This window comes from Triturus cristatus, chromosome 11, assembly GCF_964204655.1.
Source record: "Triturus cristatus chromosome 11, aTriCri1.1, whole genome shotgun sequence".
Lineage (NCBI taxonomy): Eukaryota > Metazoa > Chordata > Amphibia > Caudata > Salamandridae > Triturus > Triturus cristatus.
The window spans coordinates 996,281,577-996,296,251 of NC_140594.1; positions in this window are offsets into that span (position 1 = coordinate 996,281,577).

Here is a 14,675-nt window from a genome sequence, read left to right on the forward strand (position 1 = left end):
TTACATATTTACCAAAAAATATTTTTGCCTTATTTTTGCTGTTTTCAGAATATATTGCATTTCACTTTAAATTGTGAAAGCAATTGCATTCATCATTTAACAGCGGGCAAAAAAAAAATAACAATCTCAAAGATTGTATTAAAAAAGCCCAGAATCTCTTCTCACTTAAACTTAACATTACAGAAATGCATAATATTCTAAAAAAATATCATCAAAAAACAATACTTATTTCTTTAAAATACCGTCTGATATTTTTGTTTCAGAAGTATAATCACAATATTATATCTCAAATAACTCCACAATACATCTGATTCCATTTCCTTTAGGCCAAATAGTAATTTTAAAATTTTTTTGGGATTAAATTTCCAATGGTAATCCAATAAAATTCTAAAGTTTAATTTGTCCAGATCTCACCGATTCTCTGTAACATTTTGGTTCCCGAAATTTTTTTAAATAATTTATTAAGTCCACAATAGAATTGGTTACTTTTCCGCATGGCCAAATAGTAATTTTTAAAATCTTTTTTGAAAAAATTTCCAATGGCACGCCAATAACATTCCAAAATTAATTGTGCAGATGTTACCGATTTTCTCTAAATTATTGGTTTTTGAAAGTTTCATTAAAAATTAAAAAAGTCCACATTACAATTGGTTATCTTTCCATTAGGCCAAATGATAATTTTAAAAATCTTTTTTTTAGAAAATTCCAATGGTAATCCAGTAAAATGGTAAAATTATTTTGTCCAGATCTTGCCAAGTCTCTCTAAAATTTAGGTTTCAGGAAGATTAGATAGGAATTTGCTAAATCAAAAGGCAAACGTTGTTTGAAAATCAATTGGGAATCATTACACAGTGTCCAGCCTTTTTCACATTTAAGATAAACTGTGTAATGTCCAGAAGTAACAGTAGGTCCATCATGGAAAATTATTGCAACAGTTACAAAAGTTTTTCCTGAAATTGATAATTGCTGTCCTGTAAACTTCTTTATTAAAGTATCCAATTTTGAACCATCAGCTCTACATCGTTGCATCATTAAAATTACATACTGTCCGTATTCCTTTAAAATTAATGTTGAAAACATGTCAGATTTACACTCACCGCATTTCATGCTATGATTAGCATCTTTAACTAATTTTGCAAAAGTGACTGTTTTACTCTCTGGCAATGTCAAATAAATAAACCTTTCATTATCAACATTAGAGCCACATATATTATAACAGTTTTCACAACTATGTTCCCATTTATAAGAGAGACCAAATAAAATATCAATTGCAACTTCTTCTTCTTCCAGTACTTGAAGAAAATACATCAAAAATTCGTGTGCATCTTGCTGTTCATTTTGAGAAAACTGTGTTCGTCCTGAACATATATCTAAACGTTTTCTAATTTCAGTAGCACTTTCTATTTGAGTTTTATCTTTACTCAGCTTTTGAAAAAGGAGACTCAGCTCAGAACAGAATCTTTTTCCCTGATTTACTATTATCTGCTCTTGCAAACTTTCCAGATAAAATGCAACATTCAGCACTACATTTGCGTAGCAGTTGACACCAGAGCTATTTTCAAAATGACATCCTACAACCTGTTCTTCATTTTCCTTTTTCTTTTTGCTTGCAATTACATCACTCCTCTTTTTTTTCCTCTTCTCTACATCTTCATTACAGATATTCTCATTTTTTCTTTTACGAGAAACTACACGTTTCTCCAACACAGGATACTGACCTAAATGAGGAGCATAACTTCTTCTTAATCTATTATACTCCTTTACACAGTTTGTATCAGCACTAACTTTTGAATCATCAAAGTCTATCATGAATAAACCTGATAATGTTTTCACTCGTGACAAAGCAACATATGCCATACCTTCTTTGAACACAGTTGAACCAATGTTCACAAATGCACAATCTACAGTCAATCCTTGAGACTTGTGAATAGTTACAGCATATGCTAGAGAAAACGGAAACTGCTTCCTACGTACATATAAGTCTTTCACAAGCATGAAACGAACTGTACAACGACAAATATCTTTAACTTCTTCTATCTGATCAAATTTTATTTTTAAACATTCAATTCCATCTTTTTTCTGATAATTAATAAAACCCACAACTCTTCCCATAGCTCCATTAACTAAACCTTTTTCAACATCCAAATTTCTTCTTAAAAATACTCTACAGTTCATGCAAACATATAGATTTTTTTCTAATCCAGCTGTTTTGGAGATGTTCTTCTCTAGTGAATCCAATTTATTTTTCAGTTTGCCTGTTACTGTGACAGTAATTCTTCCATCCTCAATTTTGTCCACTGCTTCCAATTTCCTGATCTCTTCCTTTTCCAATTTCAAAAGCTCCTCATTAAATATTGAGCATTCACGTAGAGTTGGCATTAAGCAGATGACACTTTTGTTTTCTGCAATGTTCTTGTATATTTTCTCTGCAACTATTTCTTCCTTTGGAAATAAATTATGTAGCAGCCGACTCTGTAATGCTTTTTTGCCAACTTCTGTGAGTAGTCCAATTCTGATATCTTTCAGAATACTTCCATATTCTTCATCGCTTGCTTGCCTCATATTAGTAGTAAGTTCCTTGTACTCAAAGAAGGACCAAATATTTGTATTTCCAATGCTTCCCAATGACTTCTTCGTGTCTTCATGTGTGACAGTATTAAACACTGGTTGTCCTTTAACTGGAGTAAGTTGCAAAAGATCTCCAAAAACTATGACGTGTTTTCCACCAAATAACATGTCATAGTCTGTCTTCAAAATTTGCTGCATTCTTAAATGCACAAAGGCAAGCATTAAGTTTGATACCATGCTCACCTCATCAATAATGAGAACTTGCATCTTCTTCAATACTCTTGAAACTTCCAAGGATGCTTCTCCAGTTAGCTTGTTGTATTGTATTTTGTTCTCATGCTCCACTGGTAACATTAGCAAACGATGTAAAGTGATTCCTTTTATGTTATATGCTGCTAACCCAGTTGGAGCAGTAACCACACAAGACAAAGTAGAATCTGTTTTTTGCTGTAGGTAGCTTCTGATGACTTTTATAAGGAAACTTTTTCCAGTTCCAGCTTGTCCGCTTACATACATCCTGATTGGATGAAATGATGTGCATGAGCACTCTTTTTTTTCATGTAGAAATCCGTGATCAATTTTGTTTCTGATCTCTTCATAAATTTGTTGCTGCTCTTGATTCAGTTGTCTTTCCAAATTTTCTAAGTCTATAAATTCTTCTTGAGCTTGATTCATAGCCGTTTCCACTTCATTCATTGCTATTGATGCTTCATTTTCAACGAATGGTTGTCCTAGGGGATCTTGACTGAGTGTTCCTGAACTTTGGCTGTCCTGAGAACTGTCTCTAGCTATTTCTGCTGCAATTGTAGTTTCCTGTTCAATTTCTTCATTTAACATTTGCAGATAACTTGAGAATGTACTGCATTGTATGCTGTCTTTGCAAGCATTAAAAGAGTCTTCATAGCTTTGAAATTCTCCCAGTAGTTCATCCTCTTTACGCCATGGTTTAAACAACTGTAAAAGAGCCAAGTAGTAAAATTCCTTCTTGTCAGTAGTGTCGCAACTCAGCTTCCTGTGATTTATCAAACTTCCTTTTGTTTGCTTCACCAAACATCCTTCCTCACCAACGACTTTATATTTTCCATTGTTGATGTCTTCTGCGGCTTTCCGTGAATAAATGTAGTTCTGCAGCACTTCATAGAGACACATGTTCTCCAGATGTTGACTTCTCTTGGGATAATATGTGTCCAACATGTTTGATTTCAAAATATCTGTACTTTCTGGGTCATTCTCGGCCAAATATTCAATTTCTCCAACAGATTTCAGTACCCGATTTCTCATTGCTGCAAGGCCTAAACTTGCCCAAATTATTCTTCTTGACTTCGAGTAGAGACTTGCAGAAGATAACCTATCTGAACATTCGTAGGATCCAATTTCTCGATGCGATAACATCTTCAAACTGAAACTGTACAGCTTCTTACTGACAGTCTTCTCGTGAGAAATCTCTTCCCACATTTCCTTCAATTCTGTTTTTTCTGATTTCGTAATGTAAGACGTTACATATCTTGCAACAGCAATGGAATTGTCAGCTACATACTGTATATCCATGTTAGCGTTCCACATGGATAAAATGACTGGGTTGTAGTCATTTATATTTTTTGATTCTTCTTTTCTTTTTAGGTTGTAGGTATTCTTAGGTGATTTTCTTGTGATAGTATGTCTCACAGCTGACATAAAACTGTTGACTCTTCCATTTGAAAGAACAGGTCTAGGAAATCCAAATCGACATTTAGTGTAGTATTTATCTTTTCTCTTGTATTTCCGTCGACAGTATTTTCCACACCGATGACTTTGGAAACGTAAAACTTGCTCCTTTAACTTTTTCTCTTCTGTGCTTTTTGGTATAGCACATGTTGCATATTCTTCAATGAAAGATAACACTGCTTCATCAGTATCTGTTCCAAACTTTGGGGCATCCTTGATCCACAACAGCATATGAATATGAGGAGCACCTCTTGCCTGGTACTCTTTTCTCCAAAAGAAATCTACTACTTCTCCAAGAGGTGGATTTTTTTTATTGCAGATGAAGCACATCATAGCCTCAAATCTATGATTGAAATATCTGCAAACATTAACCGGATCCAATGAGCACAGTTCTCCTGCTGTCTTGTATTCGATGTTTTTAATGTTTGAATTTGCCTCTCGTAGAAAATCCAGTAAATCATCCCAAGCGTACTCCGCACAGCTTAGGGTAACGAACCATGTTGGTGTTCCTAAATTCCGTAACATGCATTTTAATTCACCATGGCGTCGGTACCAATATTCATTTGTCCCACGCTGACAAGCCATCAGATTGATCAGTTGTGTTTCCAAATGATCATCTCGGTGCTGCACTTTCTCCATAAAATCCTTAGCAGACACAGTTTGTAAATGTACTCCACTTTTTAAAATGTGATTTACTGCATAAGACAGTGCAGACAAGTCGCTTTCAAATAAAAGATGGAACAAATAAGGAATACTTTGTCGAAATCTGGGATCTTCAGCATATAGTCTTGTAGTCCGATACTCAGAAGCTGGAATCTGTTCTGGACGTTCATCGTATCGTCCTCCTTTTCCTTTAGGAAACAGCTGGGGAAAACATCGAGCTTCCAAGCTCTCCTCCCATACACTCACGGGAGTTCCTTTTGCTTTCTTCATCTGAAAGAGATCAATATTATCTCCCATAACTTCTTTTGAATGAAGAGGATGTATGCTAAAATGTTCATAAATTTCTTCTTCCTTTGACTTGTCCACTTTTTCAATTTGTCCAGTTGGTGTTTCTGTGTCTTCTTGTAAATCTTCTTCTTCTTCTTCTTCTATATAAATTGATTCATACCATTTGTTATTCCTTTTCAAATACAAATTTGCTCTTTGTACTTTCCGCACATCTACCAGCTCCTGCCAAATCTTCTTATTCTTTGTAGGTACACCATTAACCAGAATAACTAATGGTTCAGTTTCCAAAGTATCCGCATCAATAGTTTCCATATTTTTTTTCAAATCCAAGGGCAAATACACCACTCTTCCTTTTAAACCTCTCAGTAAATCAGAAGGAGGTAATTTACCAGTTTTGGGCTCCATACGTACTATGGTCTGGAACGGATGAACACATTGAATGAGTATAGACTCATATGTATTTAATTCAGAAAGTTCAGCAGGAATAGCATCCAATTCTAAATTATTATGTACAGCTCTGGTCGGCATTCTATTTTCCTCTAACTTGTTGTAACAGTATTTACAAATACGCTGATCTTCACCCAAATCAAAACAATTTTCTAGAAATATATATGTGGCAAAATCCTTCCACTTATAATTATCTTCATTTTCACTCTTTCTGTAGAGATCAACATTCCTAGTTTGTTTTCTATAATGAGTTCTGCGGCAACAAATACAAGTAAAATTTGGTCTTTCATTAGAGACTATTGCAAATTTTGTTATGTGATCATTAAATGTGTTACTTACAGAGGGTTCTACATTCTCTTCCACTTCTTCCTCATTTACTGTGTCCTTCTCTGCACTGTTTTGTTCAGGACCAAAGTAACAAAACTGAATTTCATCAACAACCTTCTCTACATCTGATACCGTTCCTCGGAACAGAGCCCTATTCAATTCATTTAACTTTATTGCTGGACTTTTGGCAAAATACAACCGTCTCACAAACTTTCTCATTTCAGTATGATGAACAGCCAGCATCCTAAAATGATGGAAAACACTATTGCACACTTTTCTAGATAGACAAGCCAGAGAATGACCCTGCAAAGCAGTATTCTCTCTCACTCTGCATGGATCCAGACTTTGAAGCACCTTAATCTTCTGTTTTATACTTTTTTTACTATATTCTCTTAGAAACTCTCGAAATTTGTCAATAGATTCCTGACGCACAGTGCAAATACTACTACAATTCCAAGTGTACACTGGGGCTTTAGGACGTCTCCCCATAGCCTCATCTGCCATCACTTGTACCTCATCTCTTGGAACCATTATCTCCTTCTCCATTATGCAACCATTTTTTACTTCGTAAGAACGACCTCTGGTGTCAACTGCATGCAGCAAACTATTACTTTGAAAATAGCTCTCTTCATTAAAAAAAGGTTCACTACTTGAACTATGCATCCACTTTCCTAAAAACACTTTACAAAAGTTTGTTCTGTTCACTACTCTATTCCTTTTGCTATGTGATTTCAGTACATTAACCATTTTGTCTAATGTACGCATCCTATTCAAAATTAAAATGAATAGTTTCCTTTTTAATTCTAATGCCTTTGCTGCAATGGCTTCTATTTCTTTTTTTCTTTTATAAAACTTTGTCTTTTCTTATATTTCTTCACATCCTTCATCAAATTGGACATAACTCTTCTCTGAAACATTTTTCTACGTATCTCTTTAAACGCTGTTTTTCTATTTATATAAATCTTTTCAGTTGCTGAAGGTATATTTGCATTAACTAAATTGTCAATTATTTCCTCTCCTTTTTTTTTCAAAACATCCTTTCGAGTACAGACATTTTGTACATTTTTCATTCTTTTGAATATATTTTTTAGAAATTGTTTTTTCTGCTTACCAGAAGATTTTTTCTTTTTCCCAACATGAGCATCTTCTACTAACTTTGGTCCTCTAGTTGTCTTCAAATATAGGTTTTTTTTGTGCGTTTTTTGAACTCTGGATTTTGTAGGCATCTTAAATTTTGTCCACTGCTCTTCAGCAATACCTGAAAAAAACTAAAAAAAAATTCCTTTATTTTATTTAAATATATTACTACATTTCTTTTCACAATAGTCACAAAACGTAATTTCTTTGCCAATTTGAATGCACACTTACTGCTCTTTTTTTTTGGCAAGTTAAAATCACTTTTACAGACTGACACATTATGAAACCACTTTTCAGTTTTTTTAAAAAGCCCATGTCCAGACTGCTTTTTCAGACCACCACCATGTGTATCCTCGGTGACTGCCTACACTCCAGCAAGGGCAACCAGCCTTAGTGATGCTGAATGTATTTGCATTACAGACTGAAACCTCAAAACCCCACTCGCTTCTAAATACTGTGCATGATTATACATGGAAAGGAGCTCGGTGTGTGCTAAGAGTCTGCTTCTTCCCCCAAAAAATCGCTCCCCCTTTTTCCTACTAATGCAACTGTGAAATCACCAGAGCAAAACGCAATAAATCTCTGCCTGTAATTCCTATTTCCACACAGAGTCATGTTTTCACATTAGTCCCAAAACGAAATTTCTTTGCCAATTTGAAAGCAGACTTACTGCTCTTTTTTTTGGGCAAGTGAAAATCACTTTTACAGACTGACACATTATGAAACCACTTTTCAGTTTTTTTAAAAAGCCCATGTCCAGACAGCTTTTTCAGACCACCACCATGTGTATCCTCGGTGACTGCCTACACTCCAGCAAGGGCAACCAGCCTTAGTGATGCTGAATGTATTTGCATTACAGACTGAAACCTCAAAACCCCACTCGCTTGTAAATACTGTGCATGATTATACATGGAAAGGAGCTGGGTGTGTGCTAAGAGTCTGCTTCTTCCCCCAAAAAATCGCTCCCCCTTTTTCCTACTAATGCAACTGTGAAATCACCAGAGCAAAACGCAATAAATCTCTGCCTGTAAATCCTATTTGCACACAGAGTCATGTTTTCACATTAGTCACAAAACGAAATTTCTTTGCCAATTTGAATGCACACTTACTGCTCTTTTTTTTTGGCAAGTGAAAATCACTTTTACAGACTGACACATTATGAAACCACTTTTCAGATTTTTTTAAAAAAGCCCATGTCCAGACTGCTTTTTCAGACCACCACCATGTGTATCCTCGGTGACTGCCTACACTCCAGCAAGGGCAACCAGCCTTAGTGATGCTGAATGTATTTGCATTACAGACTGAAACCTGAAAACCCCACTCGCTTGTAAATACTGTGCATGATTATACATGGAAAGGAGCTGGGTGTGTGCTAAGAGTCTGCTTCTTCCCCCAAAAAATCGCTCCCCCTTTTTCCTACTAATGCAACTGTGAAATCACCAGAGCAAAACGCAATAAATCTCTGCCTGTAAATCCTATTTGCACACAGAGTTATGTTTTCACATTAGTCCCAAAACGAAATTTCTTTGCCAATTTGAATGCACACTTACTGCTCTTTTTTTTTGGCAAGTGAAAATCACTTTTACAGACTGACACATTATGAAACCACTTTTCAGATTTTTTTTAAAAAGCCCATGTCCAGACTGCTTTTTCAGACCACCACCATGTGTATCCTCGGTGACTGCCTACACTCCAGCAAGGGCAACCAGCCTTAGTGATGCTGAATGTATTTGCATTACAGACTGAAACCTGAAAACCCCACTCGCTTGTAAATACTGTGCATGATTATACATGGAAAGGAGCTGGGTGTGTGCTAAGAGTCTGCTTCTTCCCCCAAAAAATCGCTCCCCCTTTTTCCTACTAATGCAACTGTGAAATCACCAGAGCAAAACGCAATAAATCTCTGCCTGTAAATCCTATTTGCACACAGAGTCATGTTTTCACATTAGTCACAAAACGAAATTTCTTTGCCAATTTGAATGCACACTTACTGCTCTTTTTTTTTGGCAAGTGAAAATCACTTTTACAGACTGACACATTATGAAACCACTTTTCAGTTTTTTTAAAAAGCCCATGTCCAGACTGCTTTTTCAGACCACCACCATGTGTATCCTCGGTGACTGCCTACACTCCAGCAAGGGCAACCAGCCTTAGTGATGCTGAATGTATTTGCATTACAGACTGAAACCTGAAAACCCCACTCGCTTCTAAATACTGTGCATGATTCCACATGGTAAGCAGCTGGGTGTGTGCTAAGAGTCTGCTTCTTCCCCTAAAAATCGCTCCCCCTTTTTCCTACTAATGCAACTGTGAAATCACCAGAGCAAAACGCAATAAATCTCTGCCTGTAATTCCTATTTGCACACAGAGTCATGTTTTCACATTAGTCACAAAACGAAATTTCTTTGCCAATTTGAATGCACACTTACTGCTCTTTTTTTTTGGCAAGTGAAAATCACTTTTACAGACTGACACATTATGAATCCACTTTTTAGATTTTTTTAAAAAGCCCATGTCCAGACTGCTTTTTCAGACCACCACCATGTGTATCCTCGGTGACTGCCTACACTCCAGCAAGGGCAACCAGCCTTAGTGATGCTGAATGTATTTGCATTACAGACTGAAACCTCAAAACCCCACTCGCTTGTAAATACTGTGCATGATTATACATGGAAAGGAGCTGGGTGTGTGCTAAGAGTCTGCTTCTTCCCCCAAAAAATCGCTCCCCCTTTTTCCTACTAATGCAACTGTGAAATCACCAGAGCAAAACGCAATAAATCTCTGCCTGTAAATCCTATTTGCACACAGAGTCATGTTTTCACATTAGTCACAAAACGAAATTTCTTTGCCAATTTGAATGCACACTTACTGCTCTTTTTTTTTGGCAAGTGAAAATCACTTTTACAGACTGACACATTATGAAACCACTTTTCAGATTTTTTTAAAAAAGCCCATGTCCAGACTGCTTTTTCAGACCACCACCATGTGTATCCTCGGTGACTGCCTACACTCCAGCAAGGGCAACCAGCCTTAGTGATGCTGAATGTATTTGCATTACAGACTGAAACCTGAAAACCCCACTCGCTTGTAAATACTGTGCATGATTATACATGGAAAGGAGCTGGGTGTGTGCTAAGAGTCTGCTTCTTCCCCCAAAAAATCGCTCCCCCTTTTTCCTACTAATGCAACTGTGAAATCACCAGAGCAAAACGCAATAAATCTCTGCCTGTAAATCCTATTTGCACACAGAGTTATGTTTTCACATTAGTCCCAAAACGAAATTTCTTTGCCAATTTGAATGCACACTTACTGCTCTTTTTTTTTGGCAAGTGAAAATCACTTTTACAGACTGACACATTATGAAACCACTTTTCAGATTTTTTTTAAAAAGCCCATGTCCAGACTGCTTTTTCAGACCACCACCATGTGTATCCTCGGTGACTGCCTACACTCCAGCAAGGGCAACCAGCCTTAGTGATGCTGAATGTATTTGCATTACAGACTGAAACCTGAAAACCCCACTCGCTTGTAAATACTGTGCATGATTATACATGGAAAGGAGCTGGGTGTGTGCTAAGAGTCTGCTTCTTCCCCCAAAAAATCGCTCCCCCTTTTTCCTACTAATGCAACTGTGAAATCACCAGAGCAAAACGCAATAAATCTCTGCCTGTAAATCCTATTTGCACACAGAGTCATGTTTTCACATTAGTCACAAAACGAAATTTCTTTGCCAATTTGAATGCACACTTACTGCTCTTTTTTTTTGGCAAGTGAAAATCACTTTTACAGACTGACACATTATGAAACCACTTTTCAGTTTTTTAAAAAAGCCCATGTCCAGACTGCTTTTTCAGACCACCACCATGTGTATCCTCGGTGACTGCCTACACTCCAGCAAGGGCAACCAGCCTTAGTGATGCTGAATGTATTTGCATTACAGACTGAAACCTCAAAACCCCACTCGCTTCTAAATACTGTGCATGATTCCACATGGTAAGCAGCTGGGTGTGTGCTAAGAGTCTGCTTCTTCCCCTAAAAAATCGCTCCCCCTTTTTCCTACTAATGCAACTGTGAAATCACCAGAGCAAAACGCAATAAATCTCTGCCTGTAATTCCTATTTGCACACAGAGTCATGTTTTCACATTAGTCACAAAACGAAATTTCTTTGCCAATTTGAATGCACACTTACTGCTCTTTTTTTTTGGCAAGTGAAAATCACTTTTACAGACTGACACATTATGAATCCACTTTTTAGATTTTTTTAAAAAGCCCATGTCCAGACTGCTTTTTCAGACCACCACCATGTGTATCCTCGGTGACTGCCTACACTCCAGCAAGGGCAACCAGCCTTAGTGATGCTGAATGTATTTGCATTACAGACTGAAACCTCAAAACCCCACTCGCTTCTAAATACTGTGCATGATTCCACATGGTAAGCAGCTGGGTGTGTGCTAAGAGTCTGCTTCTTCCCCCAAAAAATCGCTCCCCCTTTTTCCTACTAATGCAACTGTGAAATCACCAGAGCAAAACGCAATAAATCTCTGCCTGTAATTCCTATTTGCACACAGAGTCATGTTTTCACATTAGTCCCAAAACGAAATTTCTTTGCCAATTTAAATGCACACTTACTGCTCTTTTTTTTTGGCAAGTGAAAATCACTTTTACAGACTGACACATTATGAAACCACTTTTCAGATTTTTTTTAAAAAGCCCATGTCCAGACTGCTTTTTCAGACCACCACCATGTGTATCCTCGGTGACTGCCTTCACTCCAGCAAGGGCAACCAGCCTTAGTGATGCTGAATGTATTTGCATTACAGACTGAAACCTCAAAACCCCACTCGCTTCTAAATACTGTGCATGATTCCACATGGTAAGCAGCTGGGTGTGTGCTAAGAGTCTGCTTCTTCCCCCAAAAAATCGCTCCCCCTTTTTCCTACTAATGCAACTGTGAAATCACCAGAGCAAAACGCAATAAATCTCTGCCTGTAATTCCTATTTGCACACAGAGTCATGTTTTCACATTAGTCCCAAAACGAAATTTCTTTGCCAATTTGAATGCACACTTACTGCTCTTTTTTTTTGGCAAGTGAAAATCACTTTTACAGACTGACACATTATGAAACCACTTTTCAGATTTTTTTAAAAAAGCCCATGTCCAGACTGCTTTTTCAGACCACCACCATGTGTATCCTCGGTGACTGCCTACACTCCAGCAAGGGCAACCAGCCTTAGTGATGCTGAATGTATTTGCATTACAGACTGAAACCTGAAAACCCCACTCGCTTGTAAATACTGTGCATGATTATACATGGAAAGGAGCTGGGTGTGTGCTAAGAGTCTGCTTCTTCCCCCAAAAAATCGCTCCCCCTTTTTCCTACTAATGCAACTGTGAAATCACCAGAGCAAAACGCAATAAATCTCTGCCTGTAAATCCTATTTGCACACAGAGTTATGTTTTCACATTAGTCCCAAAACGAAATTTCTTTGCCAATTTGAATGCACACTTACTGCTCTTTTTTTTTGGCAAGTGAAAATCACTTTTACAGACTGACACATTATGAAACCACTTTTCAGATTTTTTTTAAAAAGCCCATGTCCAGACTGCTTTTTCAGACCACCACCATGTGTATCCTCGGTGACTGCCTACACTCCAGCAAGGGCAACCAGCCTTAGTGATGCTGAATGTATTTGCATTACAGACTGAAACCTGAAAACCCCACTCGCTTGTAAATACTGTGCATGATTATACATGGAAAGGAGCTGGGTGTGTGCTAAGAGTCTGCTTCTTCCCCCAAAAAATCGCTCCCCCTTTTTCCTACTAATGCAACTGTGAAATCACCAGAGCAAAACGCAATAAATCTCTGCCTGTAAATCCTATTTGCACACAGAGTCATGTTTTCACATTAGTCACAAAACGAAATTTCTTTGCCAATTTGAATGCACACTTACTGCTCTTTTTTTTTGGCAAGTGAAAATCACTTTTACAGACTGACACATTATGAAACCACTTTTCAGTTTTTTTAAAAAGCCCATGTCCAGACTGCTTTTTCAGACCACCACCATGTGTATCCTCGGTGACTGCCTACACTCCAGCAAGGGCAACCAGCCTTAGTGATGCTGAATGTATTTGCATTACAGACTGAAACCTCAAAACCCCACTCGCTTCTAAATACTGTGCATGATTCCACATGGTAAGCAGCTGGGTGTGTGCTAAGAGTCTGCTTCTTCCCCTAAAAAATCGCTCCCCCTTTTTCCTACTAATGCAACTGTGAAATCACCAGAGCAAAACGCAATAAATCTCTGCCTGTAATTCCTATTTGCACACAGAGTCATGTTTTCACATTAGTCACAAAACGAAATTTCTTTGCCAATTTGAATGCACACTTACTGCTCTTTTTTTTTGGCAAGTGAAAATCACTTTTACAGACTGACACATTATGAATCCACTTTTTAGATTTTTTTAAAAAGCCCATGTCCAGACTGCTTTTTCAGACCACCACCATGTGTATCCTCGGTGACTGCCTACACTCCAGCAAGGGCAACCAGCCTTAGTGATGCTGAATGTATTTGCATTACAGACTGAAACCTCAAAACCCCACTCGCTTCTAAATACTGTGCATGATTCCACATGGTAAGCAGCTGGGTGTGTGCTAAGAGTCTGCTTCTTCCCCCAAAAAATCGCTCCCCCTTTTTCCTACTAATGCAACTGTGAAATCACCAGAGCAAAACGCAATAAATCTCTGCCTGTAATTCCTATTTGCACACAGAGTCATGTTTTCACATTAGTCCCAAAACGAAATTTCTTTGCCAATTTAAATGCACACTTACTGCTCTTTTTTTTTGGCAAGTGAAAATCACTTTTACAGACTGACACATTATGAAACCACTTTTCAGATTTTTTTAAAAAAGCCCATGTCCAGACTGCTTTTTCAGACCACCACCATGTGTATCCTCGGTGACTGCCTTCACTCCAGCAAGGGCAACCAGCCTTAGTGATGCTGAATGTATTTGCATTACAGACTGAAACCTCAAAACCCCACTCGCTTCTAAATACTGTGCATGATTCCACATGGTAAGCAGCTGGGTGTGTGCTAAGAGTCTGCTTCTTCCCCCAAAAAATCGCTCCCCCTTTTTCCTACTAATGCAACTGTGAAATCACCAGAGCAAAACGCAATAAATCTCTGCCTGTAATTCCTATTTGCACACAGAGTCATGTTTTCACATTAGTCCCAAAACGAAATTTCTTTGCCAATTTGAATGCACACTTACTGCTCTTTTTTTTTGGCAAGTGAAAATCACTTTTACAGACTGACACATTATGAAACCACTTTTCAGATTTTTTTAAAAAAGCCCATGTCCAGACTGCTTTTTCAGACCACCACCATGTGTATCCTCGGTGACTGCCTTCACTCCAGCAAGGGCAACCAGCCTTAGTGATGCTGAATGTATTTGCATTACAGACTGAAACCTCAAAACCCCACTCGCTTCTAAATACTGTGCATGATTATACATAGAAAGGAGCTGGGTGTGTGCTAAG